At 41.2% G+C, this 20,780-nt stretch overlaps 1 pseudogene; it reads left to right on the top strand.

The window, feature by feature from the left end:
- Positions 1 to 5,264: 5,264 nt before the first annotated feature.
- On the top strand, positions 5,265 to 18,746 carry LOC115170683 (ral guanine nucleotide dissociation stimulator-like 1; annotated as a pseudogene).
- Positions 18,747 to 20,780: the final 2,034 nt, after the last annotated feature.

Below are 20,780 nucleotides of genomic sequence, written 5' to 3'. Positions count from 1 at the left end.
TCTCTGTCGGTGATTGTTTGTTTGTTATGTACGTGTTGTTTCTGTATCGGTGTGCGACGGGTTATTGTTTTACCCAGATTATTTTTCTACGTTGGTTTTGGAAATAAATACTCCATTTTTAACCACTCTGTTTTCTCCTGCACCTGACTTCCCTGCCACCTACATACACAGACTATGACATTAACAGGTTACATCAACAAGGGATCATAGCTTTCATCTGGATTCACTTGGTCAGTCTATGTCATGGAAAGAACAGTTGTTCATAATGTTTTGTACACTCAGTATATTACTGTGTTATTCCCCATTTGAGCTGTCTGGCTGAGATGTAAACAGTCCCATCCCAAAAGGTACACATGTACTGAATATAAGATTGTAACATGACATTATATTGAATGACTGAAAGAATTCATTCTTTCTAATAGTTTCCTACAATTATAGAAAAAAGACTAACTCCCTTCATCCTAAACTGAATGTACAGTCTTGGACTCCCGAGTGGTGCAGCGGTCTAAGGCACTGCATCTCAGTGCTAAAGGCATCACTACAGACCCTGGTTTGATTCCAGGCTGTATCACAACCGGCCATGATTGGGAGTGCACAATTGGCCCAGTGTCATCCGGGTTAGCGTTTGGCTGGGGTAGGCTGTCATTGTAAATAAGAATTTGTTCTTAACTGACTTGCCTAGTTAAATAAAAAAAGAAAGTATCTACCTTGGAAATATAAGACTGATGGTCATCAAAGGCAATTCTGTCATCGCTGTCAAATTGTAAAATTGAATTCCAGATTGGGATTGATTGAGCATGTTTGATTTGTTGTCTATCTAGATCAGGGATGGGAAACTCCAGTCTTCGGGCTTGATTGGGGACACACTTTTGCCCCATCCCCAGGTGACACACCTGACTTCAATTATCAACTAATCATGGTCTTGCAATTAGTTTAATCAAGTGTGATAGCTAAAGTGCTGGGGGAAAGTGTGACACCAATCAGAACCCAGAGGACGGGAGTTGGTCATCCCTGGTCTAGGTCTACATGTGAGCTGGTGTCCTTCCACAACCACATACTCATGTACATGGTTTGCTTCCCTACTCCAGTCTATGAGGTGGGAACCCCACTGGCAGCACTTGTAACCATTATAACCATCGTCCAGCCTTGGAGAATGTAGAAGGCAACAAGATCTAAGTGTTAGTCATCCTCCCAGTTGTGAAAAATATTTGTATGATGTAAAACCAAAACAAATCCATTATTAGAACTACAAATATAATACATTTACTGTTATATTTCCAGCAGATGTCAACACTACAGTTCTGCACTGATAATAATTAAATGATGTAGACAAAATACTCACCAAATATTATTATATCTTTCAGCTACAGGAGACTCTAATAACAAGTCTCTAAAGTGGAGTCTCTACGCTTAGAAAACTGCACCTACATCCCAGAACTTCAGAGAGCAGTGTTGAGAAGACTGGACTCTCAATTGGTGCTACTAAGGAGAACGATTCTGAGATCAGATGAACCAAGACTCCCTGAAGTGCCACCACCAACAACGGCTGAGCTGCTACAACTTTGAGGTGATGTCACCACGCAACACAGGATGCAGTTAGCACACCTTTGAGTGGAGAAGGAGCTTTCCCTTATGTCAGACTTGGTGGCTCCCGGGAAAGTGTGAAAACCTACAGAGTACTCAGAAATGTTGTTGAAAGAGGGTGGTGTACAACCAAACATAAATCATATGTAAATAAGGGAAGTCTGTGTGGGCAAAAAAACTTGTGTGAGAAACAATATTTGTGCAATCTTTGTCTAGCATATAGGCATTATTATTGTAATTTTGAAGTGGTTTTAGAGTGATTTACTAAACTGTTCTCTTTTCCTGGATATCTATGCTCCTGACGGATTTCACAACAAATTAGCAGACCTACAGGAGGGTACATATCAAGAAAGACGAATGGGCTACCCTGGTGTAAATACAGTTCAAATTACACAGATGAGGTCAAATAAATTTGTATTAGGGAGATAAACAACAATTCAAGGTAGTCTCTGTAACCTTCTCAAATTAACAAAAGCACAGTGTAAAGAAAACATTCTGATAAAGTACTGAACTGATATCACCCAGACTGAGGAAGAAATCGCAAAAAAACTACTTCAAATAAAATGGTACTTGTCACATGCTTCGTAAACAAAAGATGTAGACTAACAGTGAAATGCCTACTTACGGGCCATTTCCAAAAATGCAGAGAGAAAAAAATTGACATAATAGAAAAATAATACGAGGAATAAATCCACAATGAGTGGATAACAACTACCTTACCGTGATTGTTTGCAACTAAAATGGTTAAAAAGAAGACACAAAAATAGCTTCTTAGCAAAAAGCAATTTCTCAAGCAAGAATTTTGCTAGGATTGTCTGGGAGTGGTCTGAGTGGGGAGGGGAAAACAGAAAACTAGCTGTTATTGGCAGAGAGGTTTGGAGCACGCTTTCTTATTGGTCAAACTAATTTACCACATAGTGACGTCACCAGACAGGCCAAAACCCCATTCTACCAAAACAGGTTGAAATTTCAGGCGGTCATTTCAAACAGCTCTTACACTAAAAGGGCATTATCATAATATCACAGTACTATTCCAACCTCATAGTGTGGAAATATATATAAAACACAGGAAAACACATTTTTGACTGCACAGGACCTTTAACAAAGATGTTACTAAATTTAGGTCATAATTTTGCCAAATGACCCAGATTGGCTACACATACAGTAACTATACTGAACAAAAATATGAATGCAACATGCAACAATTTGAAAGATTTTACTGAGTTACAGTTCATATAAGGAAATCAGTCAACTGAAATACATTCATTAGGCCCTAATCTATGAATTTCACATGACTTGGAATACAGATATGCATCTGTTGATCACAGATACTTTTTGAAAAAAAGTACTGGTGTGGATCAGAAAACCAGTCAGTATCTGGTGTGAGCACCATTTACCTCATGCAGCCTGACACATCTTCGCATAAAGTTGATCAGGGAGTTGATAGTGTCCTGTGGAATGTTGTCCTATTCCTCTTTAATGGCTGTGCGAAGTTGCTGGATATTGGCGGGAACTGGAACATGCTATCGTACATGTTGAACCAGAGCATCCCAAACATGTTCAATGGATGACATGTCTTGTGAGTTTGCAGGCCATGGAAGAACTGAGACATTTTCAGCTTCCAGGAATTGTGTACAGATCCTTGCATTATCATGCTGAAACATGAGGTGATGGCGGCGGATGAATGGCACGACAATGGGCCTTAGGATCACGTCACGGTATCTCTGTGTAGTCAAATTGCCATTGATAAAATGCAATTGTGTTTGTTGTCCGTAGCTTACGCCTGCCCATACCATAACCGCACCGCCACTATGGGGCAAACCGCTCACGCCCACACATGGTAGAGAAATTAATAAATTCTCTGGCAACAGCTCTGGTGGACATTCCTGTAGTCAGCATGACAATTGCACCCTCCCTCAAAACTTGAGACATCTGTGGCATTGTGTTGTGTAACAAAACTGCACATTTTAGAGTGGCCTTTTATTGTTCCCAGCACAAGGTTCACCTGTGTAAGGATCATGCTGTTTAATCAACTTCTTGATATGCCACACCTGTCAGGTGGATGTATTATCTTGGCAAAAGAGAAATGCTCACTAACAGGGATGTAAACAAATTTGTGCACAACATTTGAGAGAAATAAACTTTTTGTATGTTTGGAAAATGTTTAGGATTTTTTATTTCAGCTCATGAAACATGGGACCAAGACTTTACATGTTGCATTTACATTTTTGTTCAGTATAAATCAAAAACGAGTTTAAGAAGATGCATCATAGATAGTTGAATTCACTAATTTGAGATTTACCAAAAATAGACCTTTCTTTCAGGAAATTTGAAATCAGGATTTGTTTCCCACATATGCTTTATCAAATCAACCAAATCAATGCTCTCTGTCTGTCCATCTGTCTTCCAGACTGTCAACTCGCTGTGAAGAATGAAAAAGGGGCACTAGCCAATGGAGGAAGCAGACTCTGGGCCGTGTGGGTGTGTTCAGGGAGAGAAATAAAACATTTTTGTGTTCTGTCCTTATTTGCAATAGGGGATAGTGGGGTAAGTTTAGCCATTTTTTACATTCAGCGTCATTCCGTCAAGGGAAATATAGTATTCTTTCTAATAATTATATCTACATATATTTCAGGATGATGTGTATCCCTGGAAATAATCAGAATTCATGTAAACATTAGTTTGAAAACACAGCTTGTCCAACAAAAAATATATCTCTTGGCACAACTTACCCCGGGTATGGGTAAGTTAAGCCACCTACAAATGTATGTACTGAATGAAGTACACTATCTTTTAAAAACCATGTCTATCTATTTCCCAAACACAATTCAACACAATCACTTTTGTATTATAATCATTTTAAGCATCCTTTAACATAGGCTTAACATCTAACAAAGACGTTGTACTTTTTTAAAACACCTTTATTGTAGGCCAGGCCCTGTTCTTACCTCATATCCCAACAACAATGCCTTGCATAACGCCTGGGAAGAAAACACATTTGCTCAACTTGCCATTGGTTCAACTTACCCCATGACCACTGGCTCAACTTACCCCAAGGCAAACATTTTAACTATATTAGCCCACAAAGCTACAAAGATGCACTTTCATGCTAGGTTTAGGACCTCATATTGAAGCTTATAGAGACCCCAACTGCTGTATAGAACACTCTTAAAATGACCTACTTTGGTTACGATACAAGCGTCATGAAACTTTGACTTGCTGAAAATCTTTTGGACCTAACTTGCTTACCATTTTTCCATGTGGTTTCTTCCTTCACAGACCATGAAATGGCCTCTTCCTAAATATTTGGTCAAATTATCAATTTTGTCTATGGTTTCCTAGAAACAAGGGCAGCTCAATTTACCCCACTCACCCCTAATTATCATTGTGCTCATTCTGCCACCCTTGTTTTCCATAGAATATATAGGTTGTGGAGCTGCCAACACGCCTACAACAGATTTTACTTTCAGCGTCCAGGTTTTTTCTTTATCATCACAAAAAACTTGCAGAAGCAATGAGCTCGAGTTTCGATCAGATGATTATCCCCTATGTAGTTTTTGTAGGAAATATGCAAATACTTACAGAAGAGTAGACCAGAGAGCACACCCCTTTCATCAAGACCGCCCTCAAATGAGTAGCCTATTCTTCCCATAGCCGCCACCCACTGCATAAAAGCTGGGAGTTTCAAGCAAGAACGCCAAGCTTCGCTTTGGAGAATTTAGCGATAGTGGCATTTGGTGCGGAGCTAGTGTAGTTCATTGATCTGCCTGTTGATCAGTTATGGGAAGCTCTTGACAAGTGATAGCGTGTTACGGTGACGAATAGTACGCAGATAAAAAAGTACATGATATATATTTTTTAAATATGTAGTTTAAAGAAAGGCGTTTCTGTAAAAAGACTTATTCATTTCACCATGCAGCCGTAAACATCAACTCCTTCGAAGTGGATGTGTATTTTCAGCTTCAACACTTAGTTTGAACAAGATGGAAGTTATCACACCATAAACGTTCTGCGGTGACTGACGAGATGGGAAAATGGGAGATATCAATGGTAATTTCCAATGATATGCATATGATTTTTGTGGTTGTATGACATGGGTTTCATTTAGAAATGATAACTTTCTCATTAGTTTTACTGTATTTTCAGAACTATAATGTAATGTAGGCTATTTGAATTATAGGTTATGCACTGTTTGAACAGAGTCAAATGCGGTTAATAGCCTAATTTCTCTTCTTAGACCTGTTGGTCATAAATCAGACAGTGCTGTCTTGTCAGAGCATTATAGTCATGTGTACCTATTGCCCAATAATGGACTAAATGAGCCTAACGTTACTCCGTATAATCTAAGGACCTTTGATGTTCTGTTTTGAGGTGAATTGGTTATGGCAGCCAAATACTCCATCTAAACGTGAATCGTACGCTTTTTAGGAATATAAAGCCCTCCACTTTCATGTCACATCCAAAATCATTCCACAAGTGCAAAATATAGGCTACACTTAGTGTACACGGTTTTAACCGGTTTTAACACAGGTGCAGCAGACAGTATTTTTCAGTGACAACACTTTGTGGCATCAGTCTTCTGTTTACTCACAGGTGTTTGGAGAAGCAGTTAATTAGCATAGGCAGTGGACTTTGTCTTCTGTCTGTTCGCTGTAACATGGAAATATGTTTGTGTGGGAACCCTAACCCCATAAAGGTGGGTAGTAGTGTAATTAATATATATATATATATATATATATAACGTATTTCTTGCTGATATGAAACAAATACCTGAGAAGACAACGGTCCTTATCAGAGGAGGCTGGTGGGAGGAGCAATAAGAGGACTGGCTCATTGTAAAGGCTGGAATGGAATTCATTGAATTGGATCAAACATATGGAAACCACACTATTGAATCCGTGCCATTACAATGAGCCTGTCCTCCTATAGCTCTTCCCACCAGCCTCCACTTGTCCGTATGTTTCCTCTGTTAACATTTAGAGCAAACGTCTGGGTTCTTAACAAAACTTCCCTGGCCAGAAGGGGTCTATGATAATGAATAAGGCAGCAACACTGCAACATATTGCTAATGCATGCATCTTGCATGGATGTACAGTATATCCTTGCATTTAGTGTATGAATATCTGTCAGTGAGACTATTATTTGCATCATTGTCCTGTGACGACAGATTCTTTACCTACGATAGAAATAAGCTGAAACATTTATATGTAATTAATTTCATTATTCTTTTGGCCAAATTTCATATTCACAAATGTAAATTTACATACAAAACACCACATTTTCTTACCTTACAAAAATAAATTGAACTGTATTTTAAGACAATTAAATTCTCTGCTAACAAAAAAAGCTGTTAGAATAATAAGTGTCTGTATGTCCCTTAAGGTCCTTGTGTAATGTGATATTGTACCCCCTAGCCTAAATGTCCTTTGCATATTTATATATACACTTGTGTTCACACATGTACTTCCTGTTGATTTGTTGTTAATAAAAAGATTTGATCACTCTCAAAAAAATAAAATGGGGAGGAAGTGTAGTTTGTCACTGGAGGCACACAGTTTGTGCAAAGCTACTACAGTAAGTGATCTTATTTGAGCATTTTTCTCACTGATATGAAAGATAAGGTGCATATCGGAATGTGTTTCGAAAACCGGTTTGAAAGCTATGATTTATGTTTCTAAACATTAAAACAAAGCATAAAAAATGTAGTTCACATACGGGGAAGAAGGGTTTTCGAGAGCTATCCTGATATCATTATGTTTAGTCTCAATATTGGACAAATCTTGTCTGTTTTTGTATTAAGTTTGGTGCACCTAAGACTAAGATAAAGATGTTACTGTATTGTATCCTTGCCCATATAATTAGGATCTCTGTGCCTTGGCCTCATGTAGGCCTACAGATAATGTAATGCAGTATTCCATAAAGGACAATGGTGTGATATTGGTCCCCTCACGACACCGATAATAGTGCCTCTCTTTCTTGGCCTGGTCTTTTTTCAAGTGTGTATAATTAGATTGTGACGCACGTCTGCCTGCCTTGTACCTCAGTAACCCTCTGTAATTTAGGAGCTGGGTAATGATTATAATGTGCCTTGAGTGCTCTGCCCACCATACGCATCTGCATGTCTGTCAGATGGCATATGACTTAAAATGCTCCGATTTGCTTTGATCATACATGGATAGTATAAGTGCCAATGTTAAAACCAGACCGTTTAGTTCTGACAGGGACATAGGGGGGAAAGCCTAAATGATATCAGAAAGCAGTGGACAGATATGAGGGGCGTGTATTAGAACAGAGCGATTGATTGGGGGCTAGTTACGGACTGGTATGGAGGACTGAGTTGGGGGCGTGGGTGGAGGGATACAGTGGCAAGAAAAAGTATGTGAACTATTTGGAAATACCTGGATTTCTGCATAAATTGGTCATAAAATTTGATCTGATCTTCATCTAGGTCACAACAATAGACAAACAGTCTGGTTAACCAATTTAGGTAATCCAGGTAATTCCAAAGGGTTCACATACTTTTTCTTGCCACTGTAGATTTAATAGGTTACATATTTTAAAGGGGATTATGCTGATTTATTTACGATTTCTTTGATCATGTCGTTTCAATTATTTGACACCGGTGCCGTCTCTTTGTACCACATTGCTATTGTCCTCAATAGGCAAGCTGTGTACCTTTTCATGTTGTTCTTTGGCATACATTAGAGTCAAGTTCCTTGTCCTGCTAAATATGCAGACTATTGTATGAAATGTTGTAATTTGGTAAATCCATTTGAATTCAGTCACTTTTTGACAGCACCCCTTTTGATTTGAACAAAACCTTCCATACATATTTGCCCATTGTAGAAGTGCTCAGAAAGTTACTTTTTGGATCTGAATGCCAAAACAGAGAAAGGTGCTTTAAAGTTGGCATATTTTGCATACCATGAGACATCCATGTCTTCATCACAGGAAAATATTTAACCTTAAACATAAATTATATATTTGTTCAAATTGGCACACTTTGTAGCGCCGACCCTATTTTACATAATCTGAAGTGGTGTTGTGCCCGCCATCAGTGAGACAACATGCTCTTGAATACAGGGTGGGTGATCATTTACGTTAAAGGTTCAAAATAATCATAACTTGTATTCAAGAAATTATAAATGAGTTTGACAACCCTGTTTAACCATGTATCTTTTCCAGTGATTAAGACTTGGATGTCTGATGGTATGGTGGGGTATGGAAAATGGGGAAACTTTGAGCACCTCTATCTCCTGAATGTTTTGTCATTCATGTCCAAAAACATTTTAGTCATTTAGCAGACGCTCTTATCCAGAGCGACTTACAGTAGTGAATGCATACATTTCATTTTATTTATTTTTTTCATCTCCGTACTGGTCCCCGGTGGGAATCGAACCCACAACCCTGGCGTTGCAAACACCATGCTCTACCAACTGAGCTGTTTCAAAAAGTCACTTGCTGAACACTTCTTCCATCAGCAAACGTATGGGGGGAGGGGAAATGATGCCATCAAAGTGATTGAATTCATATCTCCATTTCTGCTCAGTGTTTTCTCTAACGTAAACAGTACAGTGTTTCTAAGAGATTTGAATTAAACCTTTCAAGTGAAGAAATCTCATCTAAATCTAGCTTTGCTAAACCAACGTGTGAATATCCTGAGAAAAATCTGTGATGGTGTGTGTACAGATGCAAACATGAGTTTGTCTTTTCACCTGTCAGCTGAATAACTGATAAATCCAAAACACTCCCTGTATCACAGACCTTCCAGGTGAAGTGTCTACATTTTGCTCACAAGGCGGGCATGCCTCTGTATAGGCTTACTGTAATGGACCATAAACATCAATCTGGTCTCACAGTTGGTCATTATGGTCTGTAGGATCTGTCCTGTCAGTGGTCTACATGTCTCCCCATCTCATTGTGTGAGTTCCTCCTTCCCACCCAGAACCCAGTGCAGGAGTGGGGTGAGGAGTTTGAGGAGGGGGCGTTGTATGGAATCACCCTGCGTCGGGAGCCCGTCCAGATACCAGCCAGCCCCACCGAGGCCCGGCCATGCATTGCCTTCGTCCAGTACCGGACCTGCAAGGTGCGCAGGCTGAAGGCAGCCACCCTGAACCGGCTAGTGAGCCACCTCCTGGACCCCTGCTGCCAGGAGCCCGACTACAGACGGATCTTTCTGTCCACCTACCAGACCTTCACCACTACCAGTGCACTCATTGAGCTGCTCTTCCAGAGGTGGGCCATGTCATTAAGTTACAGTACTCATAACTGCTGTCATGTTTCACCTGACCATTGTCTCAGACCATAATGCAGAAGCTATTAAAATTAGACCGTATAAAAAAATGTGAACAAGTTGTTTGACCTCTGTAGTTTGAAAACACCTTGACCGTCTAGTTTTACCATCTTCTATGAAATGAATGTTTGGTGAAATGACCTAAAAATGTCTCTCCCTCTTCTTTTGCCTTCTCGTCTTCACCCACTTTTTTGCAACCACAACTCTTTTGACACATTCCGAGTTATCACAGTAACAAATAAGATTAGCCAAATTGGATTCAGAATGTTATGTTGGACACAGATGAGAGGGTATGTCGAGAGTGGCTGTTTTTGAACAACACCTCTCGCTGTGTATGCAAAGTCACTTAGTTTCGTCAGATAGTTTTTTCTTTCTTGCTTCCCTCACAAAATGACTATCTCAGCATCTTTGATGTAATGATAATAAGCACCGAGCAGGTAGTTAGCCATTACAGGTTTTTACAACAACAACATTTATTCACTGAGTTTGGAGTGAGGTCAGTGTCAGGATAACAACGGAGCATAGAGACAGACCAAAGAAAAACAGTCTGAAGAAGAATGTGACCAACAGGACAGTCACGTTTTAGATGAGTCTGACACTCTTCCTAATTGTTCTCACAGGGACAATGGGGCTTCAGACGTGTACAACAGTGAATGTCACAGGAGGTGAGCTGGCTGCTTTTCCCTTGATCACATTTACTTCCTTGACTCTGAAACAGGGAAGACATTGTTTCATCACGTTGTCTCCTCAGGTGTCTGTTTCCCCTGATCCAGACTTGGTTGGAGGTGTACAGTGAGGACTTCCGGGATCCTCCTCAGCACCCCTCACTAAGGCTGCTGTTGGACCACCTACACTGCCTATCCTCCTTCTGTTCACTGGCCCAGCGCTCTGAAACTCTGCTTAAGAAGTTCCAGAGAGAAGGTACAGGATTCTCAATTTACTTGTTTTTCCTAACCTTTTCTGTGAATTGCCTTTGATTTATTATACCATTGTTGACCCCCTTCTGTCATTCCTCTCTCCTTTAATAGAAATGGATACTGGTGGCCATTCTGCCCAGGCTGAGGTTAATCAGGAAGACGAGAGCTCAGGGGAGGAAGGCCTAGAATGGGACAGCCCACTGGATCAGGGTGACATCATGAACTTCTCAGTCACAGGCATCGCAGAACAGCTCACCCGACTGGACGCTGTAAGTGGCAATCATGGCAGATCATTTCTGACTCTTAATATGCGTCCTCAGGACTGGATCACTAACACTCTTTTTCCATTTTACCTTCCTTATCTGTCCGTCTCTCAGGGGCTGTTTAGGAAGGTGGTTCCCTACCAGTGTCTGGGCTGTGTGTGGTCCCAGAGAGACAAGAAGGAGAACCTGTCTGCTACCGTCAGTGCCACCATTGCTCAGTTTAATGCAGTCACCAACCGAGTCATCACCTCCCTGCTCTGCCGGCCCACCTCCAGCCCCACTTCTGTCCGCAGGGTCTCCAGCCCAGCTCAGAGGGCCTGCGTCATTGAGAAGTGGATCAGAGTCGGACAGGTCAGACACATCTAGGGACTTGGACCATTTGAGGGATACACTTTCAAATCCAAGTGCAGGCTTCTTACACATTCTTACACAACGTTAACCTGCCTCCTGGTTCTCAGTGCATTTAGTTGTAAGTTCTAAGTCAGTCTCTAACTTGTGACTTTTTTCTGAAACGGGAGTGTCGGCAGCTGAAGAATTTCTCCTCTTTGAGGGCCATCCTGTCCGCCCTTCAGTCCAATGCTGTCTACAGGGTGAGGAAGACGTGGGCTGCTGTGTGTAGGTACGGACTGTCGGGTCACACTGGAAGGGTTAGCTGAGTCATGAAGCTAGAGGGCCAATAACATTGACTGAATATGGAGAAGAAAAAAAATGAACAAGAGTGTCCTTATCCTCTGAGAATGTAAGGCTTAGTAAGGAAATGATTTACTAGTAATTGACCTACATTATTCAACTAACCATAGTTTGTACTTCATGCCATAACTATGCAATAAACCATTTTTATTGTGTCAGTCAAGAATAGTTGAACATTCATTTTAGGTCAACATGCCATGCCTTACCAACTGTAAATCCCTTTGAAGCTTCAAGGATATATTTTGTAATGAAGTTGCTAGTGGTGTCTTGTCTGAGTGTTATTTTTGTATTGATTTAATTGGTTTGTTCTTCTTCAGGGACAGCGTCGCCATCTTTGATAACCTCTGTGAAACCTTCCCTGATGAGAACTGTGTGTTGAGCAACAGAGAGATCATTGTGGCGGTAAGAATCAAGTACATTAAGGAAAATTATTTGACTTAATTTTGTTTTACTTGAGTCTCTGCACAAATGTAATGCAGATGATATGACACTGTTGAAATACTTACAATATGGAGTGTTTTATTGTTTTGAGAGCAGTTTACTTACATCTTCAAGCACCTTGATATTCTACTTTTACAACTTATTAAAACCCATCTTTCTGTCAAGTTAATGTTTAGTGAAATTGCCTTACAATGTGTTAATAGTAAGCTATTGTCTCAAAGCAAAAGAGAGGGTGTTCTATTTTTCTGTCGGCTCTGGGTGTTTGTGTCAAATCTTCATTAGGTCTGGTTACAGTGAGAGGGCTCTAAAGTAAAATTCTACATATTGCTCAGAATTTCCAAATAACATGCTAATATTAGCATCATTGTCAACAAACACTACACTAATGACAATTTCCCCAGCAGTTCCTTGAGAAACACCTTCATTTGCCTCACGTCTTTATTTCATTTTACTGATCCACCCCTTGTTCAATTTAACTGTTCCATAAAAATAGTTTCAGTTGCTCCCTGTGTCTGCATTAACAGCCTCACAGTATTTGTGCTTTTGACACATGTTCTTATCAAAATGTTCCTTAGCACAAAACTGCTTTTGTTCACATGGATTCTAAAAGCTCAATATATTGGTTACATTGTGTGTGTGTGTGTGTGTGTGTGTGTGTGTGTGTGTGTGTGTGTCTATTCTAAGAATAACCAATGTGGTGTTGACCCCATAAGCTGGTAAAGGAAGTTCTGACCTAGACCATATTTGACTGACTCTTTGCATATGCTGTAGGTCATTGCAGATGAGTGGACAGGTTGACAATGGAAGGCCATAAATGCAGACTGAATTTAGCCTCTATCTGACCCCTTTTCAGGATGCAAGCCAAACAGCCATGGATAACATTTCTCCCAAGATATCCAAGCGATGTCCTATTGCCAGACAGATGGTAAGCAATACTTCAGAGAGCGATTGAGTAAGAGACATTGCAGACATGATATGTAGACATGAGATAGATATATATCTATATATAGTGGGGGTCATTAAGTTTGAGTTTAGCTTTCACTTCTTTCCATGCAACATTAAATGGACAGAAATGATAGCAGAGGCCTCCCGAGTGGCGTAGCGGTCTAAGGCACTGCATCACAATGTTGCAGCTTCACTACAGCCTGGGGTTTGATCCCAGGCTGTGTCACACCCGGCCGTGACAGGGAGTCCCATAGGGCGGTGCACAATTGGCCCAGCATCGTCCGGGTTATGGGAGGTTTTGGCTGGGGGGGGGATTTACTTGGCTCATCGCACTCTAGCAACTCCTTGTGGCGGGCCGGGCAACTGCAAGCTGACCCTGATCGTCAGTTGAACGGTGTTTTCGCCGACACATTGGTGCAGCTGGCTTCCGGGTTGAGCGGGTGTTAAGAAGCTCGGCTTGGGGGGGGTTATGTTTCGGAGGACGCGTGAGTCGACCTTCGCCTCTCCCAAGCCCGTTGGGGAGTTGCAGCGATGAGACAAGATCGCAATTGGATATCACGAAAAAGGGGGGTATAAAATAGAAATTATAGCAGAATTCTGTGTATCTGAAAGTAAGAAATATATATATATATATATACGTTTATTATAAGCTGTTACGGGGGGGGGGTGGAAAGGGGAGGAAGGATCCTAGTATTGTCTACTCAGTATTTTGCGGTGGCAGTTTCTGCTTCATTAAGTCACATGTAGCCCCCTTTCCCCATCAGCTCTTAACTCACAAGAGGTTACAGTGATTCCCCTAGAGGAAAAATCTATTCAAAGACCGAGAGAGTCATGTGTGGCAAGATGAAGCCATCCTATCCTTAGCCACTGATGTTTCAAATGGCCACAGATTACTAGGATATGAAAGGACAGTAATCATAGACCAAGACCTTTTCTAGCATCATATGCACATTCTCTAAAGCTGTGTTACTAGAATCCTCTGCTGACATGCTGTCTCTGTACTGCTGTCTCCTCAGAGCACCTCCAGTGGGGTGGTTCCCTACCTGGGCACGTACCTGACTATCCTCACAATGCTGGACACTGCTCTACCAGATACTGTGGAGGTAAGCAATCAGCCATTGAAACAGACGGCTCAGTTATGGCAGCTACTTTAAATTAATTCTATATTTACCTTAGCGGATTGCTATCTTAATGTTTAATATTGATAATAAATCTTCCATATTGTCAAGTATAATAGCATGTTGTGCTATTTTTGATAGGGGGACCTCAAACTTTGAAAAGAGGAGGAGGGTAAGTTGATGTTGTTTTTGTCTTCGATCTCTAAGCCTGTAGGGAATAGGATTTTACGTAAAGAAAACAAAATATGCAGTACAAACATGTCTCATAAATATTTCACCCTTGTTATAGGACATGACGCATTGAATAGGTGGTACACTCACCACCACATTTTAGTGGTACTTTGACATGCCGAAGGGAAAAGTGCACACCTTTATGCTTAGGGATGTTTGCCTACTGCTCTAAATTACTATCTCTCAGCCTTTATTGGAGCCCCATGACTGTTAAAATTGTTGTCAGGTGTTACTAGTTCAGGACAAGTTACATAACAACCACACAGCTGACATGGGCTCATGATCTCCCTCTCTCTCTGCAGGAGTTTGAGATTCTCTCTCAGATCCGGCAGCTCCAAGCCTCCTGCTCTCAGTACAACCTGCCCCATCACACCAGGATCACTGCCTGGTTGCAGGGCCAGAAGCTGCTCACTGACCAGGAGAGGTGAGAACCTGTCTCCCACTGGTTTTATTGTAGATCAATTAGGAGATAAAGAGCTGGTGAGCTTTGTAAGGATTGATGGGGCCTAATAATGTCTTAAAATGATGCTCCTTATAGGCCAATAATCCCTTTATACAACCTGAATTGTCTCTTTCTAGTATACTGTATACTCAAATGACATGTAAAACACAATTCCCATAATCCCTACCCTGGTTTTGCCTGTTAAGGAAAATGAATAGAAAACCCATCTAGAGCTGGGGTTGACACAGGGCTGCAGTGTGTTCAGGCTTTTAGAATCAGATGTGTTAGTGCAGGGCTGGAACAAAAGGCTGTATACATTTAGACAAGTCCACCCTGACTTCAGGGCTCATAAGTGTTTTCTCTGTGTTCTGCCACAGCTATGAACTGTCCAGAAACCTGGAGCCTCCAATAGACCTCTGCTCCCCAGGCGCCTGGAGCCACCGTTTGCTCAGCAAGAAACTGTCCTCGTGAGTACTGAACACTTCTCTTAACAGCAGTTGCCATCTTGTTAACTCAAGACAGTAGTATTCACCCCATCTCTAATATATACAACTATTGTAACATTGTTGTAAATAAACAAGAACTGTAAAAGAACAATGACAAAATGCAGTATTTAAGGTTTTACTAGTGTACGTTGACCACATTTGTTAATTTAGTGCAAAGTTTTAACTATGTTTGTGTATTTGCAGACTCCTGAAAGTGAGTGAGGGATCCAGCAGGAAAACCCATGCAGACCAGATCAGTGTGTCGTCTTCAGGGTCCAGTGGCTCTGAGATGGAGGATCTCTCCACCCCTCCCTCCACACTCAGACTGCCGGTACAGCTCTCTCCTATCCCCTTTAGACATGCTTCTGACTGTCTCTCTCTTTCTGTCAGTCATTGCGCACCCTGGTTATAGCTGTTTCAAATATTTTAATAGAACACACTGTACTACAAAACATCCTCTAGTTACACTTTACTAATACCAGTAGTTACACCATGGAGCAATTCAAAAGTAATTGCCATTATGTGGCTTTTTATATAACCTCCCATTCATAACAGTGATCCCCATTGACATCTCATCGAAACTGATGTCCTTGAGAACTGGAATGTCAATTGACCAGGTCCTTGAAGCCAATCAGGAGTGGTGTTTGCTTAGCACATACCTCTCTGGTGAAGCATGGCTCAATACTTCAGTTGTCCACAAATGTGCTGAGGTCAATATCTCAGACAGACAAACTGAAAGACTAATTCATTATTTCCAAAGGCACTCATGCATGTTCTGTCTCTCTACCTTGTCCCAGTCTCTGTCCAGCTCCTGTCAAAATGTGGCGGAGGCCTTACCCTCCTCCCCGGATGGCTCCACTCCCTCCAGTTGTTCCTCCAGTTCTCAGCCTGACCTCTCTGCTCCAATGGCTGCCCACCCTAAACCCATGCTGCCTTCTCATCACAAGCGCTCTGTGTCCATGACCTTCCTCCCCCTCTACAACAGACAGGTGGCTGACTGCTGTATAGTGAGGGTCAGTGTGGAGGCTGGCAACGGCAACATGTACAAGAGCATCCTGGTGAGCTTGGGTTGGGATCTGGTGGTAGGGATTATCTTGGTGTCCTGTTATGGAAACGTAAAAGGGATCATGTGTGTAGTACTCTAGCTCTGTACATTTGGTTATGATGAAATCTAAGATAAGAACTGCTGTGTTGGTTACATTTACATTTTAGTTATTTGGCAGACGCTCTCATCCAGAGCGACTTAGTTATTGCGTTAATCTTAAGATAGCTAGGTGAGACAACCACATATCACAGTCGTAGTATGTACATTTTTCCTCAAAGAAGTTATCAGCGAAGTCAGGGGGGGTTGTGTTATTTAAGATACTCTGGTTGGTTGAAGGGAGGTTTTGCAGCCAAACCCTTCGCTTCCTCATTACAGCATATTAACTGCTTGTTTGACTTGTCCTTCTCAGCTGACTAGTCAGGACAAAACTGCCCAGGTGATCCAGAGGGCCCTGGAAAAACACAACCTGGAGCACCTGACCTGTCAAGACTTCACTCTCACACAGTTGATCTCCCAGGAAAGAGGTGAGCTAAAACAATCAATGCTCTTACACAGTACATATGCCCACTCAAAGATGCCACATCACTGTGCAGATAAGTGTTGGTCAAGCAAGGAGTTGCTATAGTTTGGCAGTAACTACACCTACCTATAGTAGAAATATTACTGAAGATATTGTTGTCCTGGAATGATTGAAGAGGACTTTTTGATAGTGTATGCATACTGTATGTAATATTCTCCTTTCTCATACCAACCCCATCATCTTCCGAGTTACTCATTCCGGACAAAGCTAACGTCTTCTACGCCATGTGCACGTCGGCGAACTTTGACTTTGTTCTGCGCCAGTGTCCAAAGGGTCAAAAGAAACCTCTGTGCGCTACTTCCAGCCTTGGACGTTATTCAAAGTAGACACCGTTCTATGGCAATGATGAGTAACTGCAAACCAGGACTGAGTTCAAAGGATTTTGTACAGACATTTAGCTGGTTGTGGTTTTGTTTTTAATAACTTTCTTTTATGACATAAATCATGTTTAAATGTTCCATGATGGACAGACCCCTGTTTGGTTTGTTGTCAAGTGGGTGCCATGAGAGGAACAGGTGGAAGATGATAGTATGATGGAACTTCATGTAAAATACACGTGTTGTGTGTATATACGTCTGAAGACAACAGATTTGGGGCTACATTTTGAAACCCATTGAACAGAATGTCCTTTATTTATTGGTGGAGCGAACTCTACATGATTTCCACCATTGAACACTCAACATTCCTCCAAGACTTCCCTGAGGTGCTTTACTTTGTGGAAAGGAGTCACATTGGAGTCAGATCAGCAGTGACTGTGATGCTCTCTCCCTCAGTCACACGCCAATATACAGACACGTAATAGTTGTTTCCTATTGTCTCTTCTCTGAGCAAAACCAGTCACCTATTTGTTTTAATGAGAGAGATGACTGACGTTTCCCAACAGGGAGAGACAACCTATGAGCCTTAAAAGGGAATGAGGTCACAGGAGACGGCCTGCCACCTGAGAAGTGGATGGGAATGTTCTCACCCGGATCACTATGTTCCCCAGGGTATCAGCCCGCCGTCATGGCGATACTGATTGAGGCTGTGCGTGCGAAAGGAGGGGCTGCCCTGACTGGCTGGATAGCACTCCACATACGCTACAGTCAGTTGCTGTAGAGGGGACACTAACAAACATTTAAGAACTCAGACTGTCAATGTTTTAATGATGGTGATAATAATGTGTGTGTTGTAAATGGTTCTGTGTTGCATTTCAGTGTTAATACTTAGATTATTTTTTTTATTTGTTCTTTTTACATTGTTTTCTATTTGTCTCCTATAATGCTCTTGATGATTAGGTGGGCCTCCATGGCTGTGTTGCCTAACTACCCAAATTCCTTGTTCCGGCCAAACGCCACGCCAAAGGACGTTAATTTCTCCTCTGCAATGAGTCTGGATCTGAGTACCTCCCCGATGATTTCTAGAATGGAAATCCATTCTAGACCGTCTGATTGGTCCCAGAAACCAATGGGTTGAGCCAGAGCACGTGGGTAAATCGGCATTTTGAAAATTCGTCATTGGCTTTGATATGCTGATGGGTTAGAGATGATCAACCGCTGATGCCTTGTTTTGTACAACACCCCTCATTTTGACGACGCCACAAATGACTTCAATGATCGCACTCTCAGACTGAAGTATGTTACCAACGATAGAGCAGCAGAAGAATTCAGTTTGAATCGTCAGGCAAGGCTGTGTGCACTTGTCAATTGAATATAAAATATACTGAACAAAAATATAAGCGCAAAGATTTCAACTAATTTTACTGAGTTACAGTTCATGTAAGGAAATCAGTCAAATTAAATAAATTCATTAGGACCTAATCTATGGATTTCACATGACTGGGCAGGGGTGCAGACATTGGTGGGCCTGGGAGGGCATAGGACCACCCACTTGGGAGACTGGCACACACACTGGGGAGCAAGGCCCAGCCAATCAGAATGGGTTTTTCCCCACAAAAGGGTTTTATTACAGACCGAAATACTCCTCAGTTTCATCAGCTGTCTGGGTGGCTGGTATCAGACGATCCCACAGGTGAAGAAGCCAGATGTGTAGGTCCTGGACTAGCATAGTTACACGTGGTCTGCGGTTCTGAGGCCGGTTGAACATACTGTCAAATTCTCTAAAACAATGGCTTATGGTAGAAAAATGAACATGCAGTTCTCTGGCAATCGCTCTGGTGGACATTCCTGCAGTCAGCATGCAAATTGCCCATTCCTTCAAAACATCTGTGGCATTGTGTTATGTGACAACTGCACATTTTAGACTGGCCTTTTATTGTCAGCAGCACAAGCTGCACCTGTGTAATGATCAAGCTGTTTAATCAGCTCCTTGATATGCCACACCTGTCAGGTGGATGGATTATCTTGGCAAAGGAAAAAATGCTCACTAAAGGGGATGTAAACAAATTTGTGCACAAAATTTCTGCGATCTTTTATTTTAGCTCATGAAATCATGGGACCAACACTTTGCATGTTGCATTTATATTTTTGTTTAGTATACATTCTAAACCATACCAGGTTTCTTGACTGTTTAAAACTTGCAGATGAATCACGGATTAATAGGCATTTCCAAAATATGTTTTTTAAATATCAGTGTATGACACTATAGTAGCTCAATTTAGATGTTTAGAAGGACTATCATGCAAATAAGTGTTTGATATATTAATACTTTCCACTATGATTGAACCAAGTTGGTTATGCAACATTCTGAAAAAAGGTGAAAAGAAATTCAAACACGGTGCTATAAATAACTCGAGGCGCTTTCATCTGCCAGAGCATTGACATACCCCTTTCATCCAGCGCTTGCAGATAGGTAATTTGAACCCAGATTTAAATCTAATGTATATTACAAATCTGCCAAAACTGAATTCTCAGAGGTTGCTTAGTTGTCTCTTTGAGATGAATAGCGTTAAAGGTAATTGTAAACTAAAGAGGAAGTGTTAAATATATATGGCTTGTACAATGCTATGTGAAAATCCTGCAAACATGAAAAAACTGAGTGATTCAAGCAACAGGACATCTCAGAAATGCCTGCACTTTTACTGAGCTGTCCAGTTTCATTGTCTCTGTGCTCCAAATAAAGTTTCTCAAAACCTTTTCTGTGTTTGTCAACATTTCTTATACTGTATTTCACTTTATGATTCTAAGATTATTGGTTTCCATATCTCTGAATATGTATGCCATTCTGTAAGATTGGCACTTATATTCATGATGTAATTCAGCGTTCCCCAACTGGTGGCATGAATTTGGCCCACGGGTGATTTTATTTGCCCCCCCAAGTTTTCTGAACAAAAACAAAGAATACACTTTTATTTGTTTTAGTTGTTGGACATAAAAGACTAAAAACACCAGCAAATCAGGTCCTAGTGATTTTAATTTTGGAAATCTGTTCTAAAGTATTCCCACCCATATTAGAGTGATATACACTGATTGTTCAAAACATTAGGAACACCTGCTCTTTCCATTACATAGACTGACCAGGTGAAAGCAATGATTCCTTACTGATGTCACCTCTTAGTGTAGATTTAGGGGAGGAGATGGGTTAAATAAGGATTTTAAGCCTTGAGACAAGAGATTGTTAAGCCTTGAGACAATTGAGACATGGATCCTGTATGTGTGCCATTCAGATGGCGAATGGGAAAGACAAAATATTTAAGTGCCTTTGAACAGGGTAGGTGCCAGGCGCACCGGTTTGAGTGTGTCAAGAACTGCAATGCTGCTGGGGTTTTCATAGTGATAGGGAAACAAAGCTTCTTGATTAGATTAGAT

This window comes from Salmo trutta, chromosome 32 (genome assembly GCF_901001165.1).
Source record: "Salmo trutta chromosome 32, fSalTru1.1, whole genome shotgun sequence".
Lineage (NCBI taxonomy): Eukaryota > Metazoa > Chordata > Actinopteri > Salmoniformes > Salmonidae > Salmo > Salmo trutta.
This window is presented reverse-complemented; position numbering and strand designations above follow the sequence as displayed.